Source organism: Hippopotamus amphibius, chromosome 9, assembly GCF_030028045.1.
Source record: "Hippopotamus amphibius kiboko isolate mHipAmp2 chromosome 9, mHipAmp2.hap2, whole genome shotgun sequence".
Classification (NCBI taxonomy): Eukaryota; Metazoa; Chordata; class Mammalia; order Artiodactyla; family Hippopotamidae; genus Hippopotamus; species Hippopotamus amphibius.
In genome coordinates this window covers 99,686,119-99,695,280 of record NC_080194.1, presented here as the reverse complement: position 1 = coordinate 99,695,280, position 9,162 = coordinate 99,686,119, and the positions used below count along the sequence as shown (strand labels likewise).

General features: G+C 39.8%; 1 pseudogene; it reads left to right on the top strand.

The window, feature by feature from the left end:
• The first annotated feature begins 1,042 nt into the window (after positions 1–1,042).
• LOC130860983 (elongation factor 1-alpha 1-like) lies at positions 1,043–8,728 on the top strand (annotated as a pseudogene).
• Positions 8,729–9,162: the final 434 nt, after the last annotated feature.

Genomic DNA, 9,162 nt, shown 5'->3' with positions numbered 1-9,162 from the left:
GGTGTCCTTTTTGCAAACCTCTGCTCAGCCTGGGTTTTAACCTTCCTGATCCTGCCTTTCCAGGTTCCTGATGCTTTCCATTTCTGCTTAGTTTCTTTCCTCTCCTTCCAGCTTATGGTTATATCATTTTAAAACTTGTATTAAAATTTCAACAACAGTAACATTGGCAGATAGCAGTTATTGAGCACTTACTGGGTACCAGGCACCTCACACTTTTAATTTCATAAAAACCAATGGAGTAGGCGTCAAAAGTTTGTAAATAACAGAAGTAAATCCAATGAAATCAGCAAAGTAGTAATTCGTGAAAGTTTACTGCACACACACACCAAAAAGACAGTATGTGAGACAAGGCTCCAGGGTATATTTTTGTAAAGCAGCTTATATAATGAGAAAGCAGTGAAGTGACTCTTTATTCTTCACAGTGATTGGTTATAATATTAGAATTTTCATAAGCGATAGGGAATTGGTCAGTGGTTACCTCAACAATTTTGGGAAACGGTTTAAGTTTTCCTTATGATTTCCAGAGGCATAAGCAAGAAATGACCAGGTCAAGTTTAGCCTCGCAAAATAAGCTAAATTAAGCTTTGCTGGTTTCGTCTGCTTAGGGAATTTTCAAGGCTGGTTTCCATTTGTTTTTTGTTTTAACGTAGATATCCTTAAAAATCCCTAGATGAGGGAGCGAGTCTTCATAAGATTCAGACGCTTTCCAAGGTCACAAAGCTGGTAAAACGGCAGAGCCAGGAGCTCCAGCCCAGCTGTGAATGATTGAAAGCCCAAGTCCTACTGCCCCAGTTTACTGACAAACTCCTCTTGTTTGTGAAAGTTGCCGTGCAACTGAGCTCGCAAAGTCAAATCTGAGTAAAAAGGCCTAAGTGTTTGCATTTTAAACATGTTGGAATATTCCTTGCCTCCACAAAGACATATGTGTCTCTCTCTCTTTTTTTTTTTTTTTTTTTTTTTTTACTCCCACTTTCTGGAGAGACACATAGGGGAAAATGTTTCTCTAAATATACCAAAGGCAATAATGTGAGCTTGGAGGTACATGGCAGTGGACACCCAGGGTATGGGAACCAATGGGAAGTGGAAGGACCATGCTTTGCTGAAAGCACATTTCGTACCTCAGTGGTTCTCAGAGTGTGGACCCCGGACCTGCAGCTACAGCATCACCTGGGAGATGGTTAGAAATGCACATTTTTGGATCCTGGCCTGCTGAATCGAAACCTCCCTGGTGGGGCCTGCAATGCGTGACTTAGCAAGGCCTCCAGGTGGTTCTAACGCACCGCATGCTCACCTAGAATGTTTGAGAACCACGGCTCTCCTTAAAAGGAACACCTGCCACTCTGCTCCAGCCGCTTGCTGCCAGGCAGGGAATGTGAATCCCAGGTCATCAGACTCTCCCAGGTTTAAGAAAGCTGAAAGTCTCAGTTATTTTCATTCTCCCAATTTTAAAATACTGCCTGAAAAGTTTTGAATACTGTATAGGCAAAGCAAAACATGTTCATAGGCTGGTTCTGGCCTACAGACCACCAGTTAATGACCTCTGAACAGAATCTGAGTTATGGTAAATATTGGAGTTATTTTATTAATAACTATGTATTGAAATGTCAATTAATTGGCCAAATGAATTGCGGTCTCCTTTTCATTGTAACTGCTCGTTATCGGGGAAAGGGACTGCCTACCTTACAACAGCACTGAATGGAGTTTAAATGTTTTGATCATTAAGCACTTGGGGCCTTATCGTAAGGACAATGGAAAGTTATTGACAGATTCACACACAGCCATGATCCTCTAAAAGTTGAGTCTTTAAAAGATCAGTTTGATTGTATTATGGACACTTGATGGGAAAGTGTAGATGCAGAGCAGATTAGTTAGAAAGTTATTCCAGGAATCCTAATGGGATGTGGTGTTGGGGTGGTGGTATTAAAAATAAGGAGAATTACACAGATTTAATAAGCACTTAGGAAGTTGAATTGATATGGCTTCGTGATTACTGGTCAGACTTCAATAAGTCAGAAGGCCAAGGGCCAAGGGCCACCTCTGGAACTAGCCTCCGGCAAGCATGCTCCAGGCTACTCTGACTACTCCCCCCAGTGCTCCAGAGGAGCCCAATCTTATTCCACCTCCCTGCACCTGCTGCCTCCCTCACCCCACACCTACACCATGCTCTGAACTCCTAGGCCCTGCACTCCACATTTGTAAATGCATATACTGCCTTGAGGAAGCAACCACCATTTACTAATCCTATGTGAAATTGCGTTGAGTTGCAAAACAATCAGCTTCTGGAAAATAGCCTATTAAGGTTAGATATCCCTTGCCCTTTGTTCACGATTGGATTCCCATATCTAGAGCCCCCAAACTACATTCTCACTTAGTTATTAATTCTAATAAGGTCCTGAACCCCTAAAACTATTTTTCTACATCTCATTTTCCTTTTGTAGAGCAAGATACATATGCACAATTTCATCCTGCTGACCTGAAAAAGGTCTTCTTCTTCATCAATCAAAATCTAAGACATAGTGTTGACGTTATACCTACACTGAAACACTGAACCTGGTATATTTATAATTTAGGGCATTGCAGGTCTCCAGGGCAAAATAAATTAAATCAGTACCAACTCCATTACCATCCTAATGACAGCATGGGAGAGAAACTTTCATAATCTGCCCATTTCTCTTAGGAATTTAGAATTTAGAATCACTAATCCTCATCAAAGAAAGATTATGGGCCGTACAAATAAAAAGAAATATTAGGTCAGAAATATAAGCAGCACATATTAAGACAAGGCCTAGAAGAACATCTTTTGAAACACAATAATCATTTGGAAATTCTTCATCAGCTAAGAACTATATCTTTTTCAACCTAGGTGTGACTATAAAGGGGTTGGGTGAATACAGTATATACTCCTCCCATTAAGATAACAGATGAGAATGTGAATCAAAATTAAGAATAATATATTTGTACATCCTATATAATTACACATGCTTTCCACCCATGCTCAGACACACTCCCCTTAATCTAACTTTCTTTGGTAGGTACGGCTCAGATACACACTGTGGGTAAAATGGAGACACCATGAGGCCAATACGAAATACAAGATTTAGGACAAAAAAAGCGGCCCATCAATACTTCTTAGGTACTGGGAAGAGCTCCCTTTCCCCTTTCTTCATGATATTGGAAACCTAGGGAGACAGCAAGTGTAGGCACCCAAGAAATACGGACAGAAATAAGACAGACTTGTCCCCTTGCTCTAGCTGTTCTTCAACAATACCGCAAAAGCAGTATTTAGTGAGACAAAGTCCTGTCCAAGGCATCCTGATGATGGCTGGCTATTTAGTGAGTAGAAACGTTAGGACATGAACCAGATGAAGAAATGCACTTCCCATTTGCATAGGAAAATTGAGGGTTTCATACCTTCCTTTCTGTGGGCTGCCTTTTGCTATAAACCTAAAGGGAGTTGCTTGTAGCTTGGTAGGATTGGGAGTGAGGTGGGTGATAGCTCCAATTACTCCCGGCCTCCAGTTATTCCCAGGAGAATAAAAAGTGAGTAAGAGTTCCACTGGAAGTCTTGGAAGACTACTACTCTTCCAGGATTATTAAAACAAAAAGACTTGGGATTTAGAATTGATGCTGGGAAAGTATTATCTTTATAGTAGATATAGAAGCTACATAGTAATGAAAGAATCTGTAGGCAAAATTTATCACCTCTCTGGATGCCATTCCTTAAACAGAACTTTCTTGGTTAATACTTAGTACATTATATCAATAACCATAGCAGCGTACAGATTTGAATATTGCTGTTAAATTCAATAAAATTGGCAAATGCAAAGATGAATTAACGTTATTTCCTTTTCTGCTCAACAGAAGTAAGTTGGTGTGAAGTTGGGCCAACCTGTAAAACAGAACCAGAAATTTTTCTCTTTCAAGGTCATGGAGAAGGAAACCAAGCAAAAAAAATATGAATTTAAATCTGAAAGAGACGGATCTAATATTTATCAACCATCTCTACCTAGGGCTAAAATACTTAATCCTTTTGAAGCCATCTGAGGCATAGGTGTTCTTATTACCACTTTATAGATGAAGAAGGCTGAGCGATTTAAGCAGTTAACTGAAGGTCACACAGCCAGAAAGTGGCAGGAGCAGGATGCAAACACAGGTGATGCAAACACAGGTATATTTTATGTGTACATTTTTGATTCCAAATTCTGTGTTCCTTCCTAGGATATCTTAGTTACCATTGGAGCCATTTTACAGATAAGAGAACCAATAATCAGTTTCTTCTATCCTTTGATAGGTAAGAAGACTGCAGCTCAGAGTAATTAAGCATCTTCCCAAAGCCACATAATTACTTAATGCCACAGAATTCAAACCTACTTTTTCACAATAGGTTTGCTGCCAGAACACAAGTATCACAACTAAATGGGAAAGCCAAAATGGGAAAGAAAAAGACTCATCAATATTGTTGTCACTGGACACATAGTTTAGAGCAAGTCTACCACCACTGGCCAACTGGTCTACAAATGTAGTGGGATCAACAAAAGAACCATAGAAAATTTTGAGAAGGAGGCTACTGATACAGGGAAGGACCCCTTCCAGTGTGCCTGGGTATTAGACATCCTGAAAGCTGAATGTGGGCATGGTATCACCACTAATACTTCCCCGTAGAAATTCAAGACCCGCAGGTACAACAGTATCATGGGTGCCCCAGGACACAGAGACTACCAAAACACGACTATAGGCACGCCTTAGTCTGACTGTGCTGTCCTGTCTGTTGCTGCTGGTGTTGGCGGAGCTGAAGCAGGGAGGTATCTCTGAGGATGGGCAGACCCATGCACGTGCTCTTCTAGCTTACAGACTGAGGGTGAAACAACTCATTGTTGGTGTTAAAATGGATTCCACTGAGCCACCAGCAGCCAGAAGTGATATGAGGAAATCATTAAGGAAGTCAGCACCTACATTAGGAAAATTGGCTACAACCCCAACACAGTAGCATTTGTGCCAGTTTCTGGTTGGAATGGTAACAACATGCTGCAGCTAAGTGCAAACATGCTTTGGCTCAAGGGATGGAAAGTCACTCATAAAGACGGCAATGCCAGTGAAAACACATGACTTGAAGCTCTGGATTGCATCCCGCCACCACCTCTTCCAACGGACAAACCCTTGCATCTGCCCCTCCAGGGTGTCTACAAAATTGGTGGTATTGGCACTATCCCTGTGGAGACTGGTGTTCTCAAACCCAGCATAATGGTCACCTTTGCTCAGTCAGCATTATAGCTGAAGTCGAGCCTGTTGAAATGCACCATAAAGCTTTCAGTGAAGCTCTTTCTAGGGACAAAGTGGGCCTCAATGTCAGGAACACATCTGTCAAAGATGTTTGTTGTGGCACCGTGGCTGGTGACAGCAAAAATGACCCACCAGTGAGAGCATCTGGCTTCACAGTTCAGGTGAGTACCCTGCACCATCCAGGCCAGATCGATGCTGGCTATACACTTGCACAGGATTGTCACATAGCTCATGTTGCTTGCATGTTTGCTGAGCTGCAGAAGAAGGTGGATTGTTATTCTGGGAAGAAGCTGGAAGATGGCTCTAAATTCTGTAAAGCTGGTGATGCTTTCATGATTCATATGGTTCCTGGAAAGCCCATGTGTGTTGAGAGCTTTTCTGACAATCCTCCTCAGGGTTGTTTTGCTATTTGTGACCTCAAACAGATGGTTGTCTTGGGTGTCATCAAAGCAGCGGATGAGAATACAACTGAAGCTGGGAAGGTCACCAAGTCTACCCAGAAAGTTCAGAAAGTTAAGCGAGTAATATCCCTTATATCTGCCACCCCAGTCTTAAACAGTTGTGGAAGAACATTCTCAGAACTGTTTGTTTCTGTTGGCCATTTAAGATTTTTGCTTTGTTTTGTTTTTAATAAATTTATTTATATATTTATTTATTGGCTGCGTTGGGTCTTCATTGCTGCACGTGGGCTTCCTCTAGTTACGGAGAGAGGAGGCTTCTCTTTGCTGTGGTGTGCGGGCTTCTCATCGCGGTGACTTCTCTTGTTGTGGATCACGGGCTCTAGGCGAGCGGGCTTCAGTAGTTGTAGCATGTGGGCTCAATAGTTGTGACGCATGGGCTGTAGAATGTAGGCTCAGTAGTTGTGGCACACAGACTTAGTTGCTCCAAGTCATGTGGCATCTCCTTGGCCCAGGGATGGAACCCACGTCCCCCGCATTGGCAGGCAGATCCTTAACCACTACGCCACAAGGAAAGTCTAGGCGTTTAAGTTTAATGATAAAAGACTGGTTAATGATAATGCATTCTAAAACTTTCAGCAGAAAAGGGAAATGTGTTGTGGACCACTTGTTTTTGTGTGTGTGTGGCAGTTCTAAATTATTAATTTTTAAAATCAGTAATTTTAATGGAAACAATTTGACCAAAAATCTGTCACAGAATTTTGAGACCCATTAAAATAAAGTTTAATGAGAAACCTCTGTCCTCTTTTGGGCAAGACTGTAAATTCCTATAGTATTATTTAGGTAAAATATTTAAGTAAGAGTTTCCTAAAATCTATTTTTGGTGTTTTATCTGCTGAAACCAAAATTTGATAATTCTGGGTTAACATTTTTTTCTGCGTGGGAATTTTGGTTTTTTCCCCTTGTCTAAGAGGAAGAATCATGTATGTTTTTTAAGGACACAGTGAAAAGCTGTGGGACAGAGTCTGTTATTTGCAACCCTTCATAGGCTAGAACAGACAAGCAAAAAGTATTTTTGTTTATAGGTAAGCTCTTGTAAGAAGGCCAAATTGATATACCCAGAAAAGATGAAAATTCTAATTTGAAAAGATACATGCACCCCAAGGATTATAGCAGCATCATTTACAATAGCCAAGACATGGAAGCAACCTAAATGCCCACTGACAGATGAACGGATAAAAAAGATGTGGTACGTATACACAATGGAATATTGCTCAGCCATAAAAAAATACAAAAGAATGCTGTGTTGCCATTTGCAGCAACATGGATGGACCTAGAAGTTATGATACTAAGTGAAGTCAGTCAGACAAAGACAAATATCATATGATATCACTTATATGTGGAATCTTAAAAAATGACACAAATGAACTTATTTATAAAACAAAAATAGACTCACACACATAGAAAACAAACTTATAGTTACCAAAGGGGAAAGGTGGGGGAGGGATAAATTAGGAGTTTGGAATTAACGGATACGCACTACAATATACAAAATAGATAAACATAGATAAACAACAAGGATTTACTGTCTAGGACAGGAAATTATATTCCATATCTTGTAATAACCTATAATGGAATAGAATCTAAAAAATAATAGATATATATATATATACATATAACTGAATCACTTTGCTGTACACCTGAAACCAACGCAACATTGTAAATCAACTATACTTCAATTTTAAAAAAGGCCAAATTCTGCAATATTAAAGTCCACATGTTGTATACAAAATTTTGTGTAGTTACAACAATATTGCACAAATTTTTGGGTATGATTCAAATTTTAGTTTCACAGTTTTTGGAATGTGCATTCTCAAATTTACAAATATTGAAGTAGTTTAAAGAATCTAAAGTGTAAGGTTTAAATAGTAATAACTGCCCTGCTAGAGTTCATTTTATCTAGATTCTAAGAAAAATAAAGATGCTGGGAGTTTAAGGGAAAAAAAAGAGAGAGAGAGAGAATTCAAACCCAGAACTTCTAATTTCTTCTCCAGGACTCTATATATTTTACAAATAATTGTAACATTCTACTAAGTCAGTGTCTATCATTTTTAACGTCATTTGTAACCTTTGTAGAGCACTCATTACTTAATCTAGATGACATCCAGGGTCATCTTGCCTCTTAAAATCTAGATAAGACTGGTCTCCAACATACTTCGTGTTGAAAGTCCAAATCCATGTCCAAGATTTCTGTGCATTCCTGGGGGGCTTATGTCCTCATGACCACCTCCTGCTTCAGCTGACTTCTTGTTCTCCACTAGGCATCTTGCAATTTGTTCTTTATTGCATGGGTTTTTCAGCTATCTTTCTTACTTCTACATACACACACACACACAAAACAAAATTATGCACACAAAGCCTTTGTGTAGCAGATTTTACAAAAAGTTGAGAGAAATTAAGAAACAGATGGGGTTGCACTGCCAATCCATCGCAATTAGAATTGAGTAATAATCATTCTGTTTTAGAAAGTCTTTTGACTGATTTTCCACGTTGCTCAGCCGTTCTCTCTCCTTTCTGTCCCCTCCTGCCACCACCAATTTTTTTTTAATGCAAAGTAATTCTACCCTCCATTTGTTCTACCCCCACACTCTGAATCCAATTGTGGACCTATTTTTTCATACCCAAATGCTCCAAGGTATTTTCTTCTTTTAAGACCACTTATTTGCAAAGGAAATTCTACTATCAACTATTAAGAAAACAATAGAATTTTTAAACCACCTACAAACTATACCACATGATATAAGGAGCACACAGGGAAGAAAATCCACTCTTAAAGAGTAGCTAATCTAATAGGGAAACAGATGCACAAAACTCGGAGTTCTCTTGGGCCTCACCAGCCTGTGAAAGCAATGTGGTTACATGGTATTTAACAGTTCAGTCTCTACAACATGGCCACCTCCCCCCAGGTACCCCAGGCCCCATGTCCTGACAGATATGAGGAAGGCCAATACAACAGAAATTCAGCTAATACGACTGTGAAGGCTAAATAACTTACAATTAGAGTGGGGAGAGATGTCTGAAGGCTGCAGAGACTTACTAAGATGACCTTGGGTGAAATGGCCCACCTGAGGCTGAAGTCAGCAATTTCATCTTCTGAGCTTGAGTCATCAGGGTTCAATGGTAACAGCTTCTAAAGGTCCGTTTGTTTAATCTATTTTCGTTTTATTCTTCCCCAACAAAAAATCTAGGGTTATCTGGGGTTTCCATTTCTGACCAAATGGAAAGTATTAACATTCAGAAAGCAACTGACAATGGAAATCCGTTTAACTTCATGTTACAATGTTTCTGTTGTAAGCAAAGAGAAAAACCAGAAAAGTCAGTGAAAAGCCAACCTTGCAAAACAAGTTTTAAATAATGCTGCTACCACAGGTCCTCCATTCCTCTCTGGGTCTAAAGGTTTTTTTTTTCATGAAGTTTGAGCAAC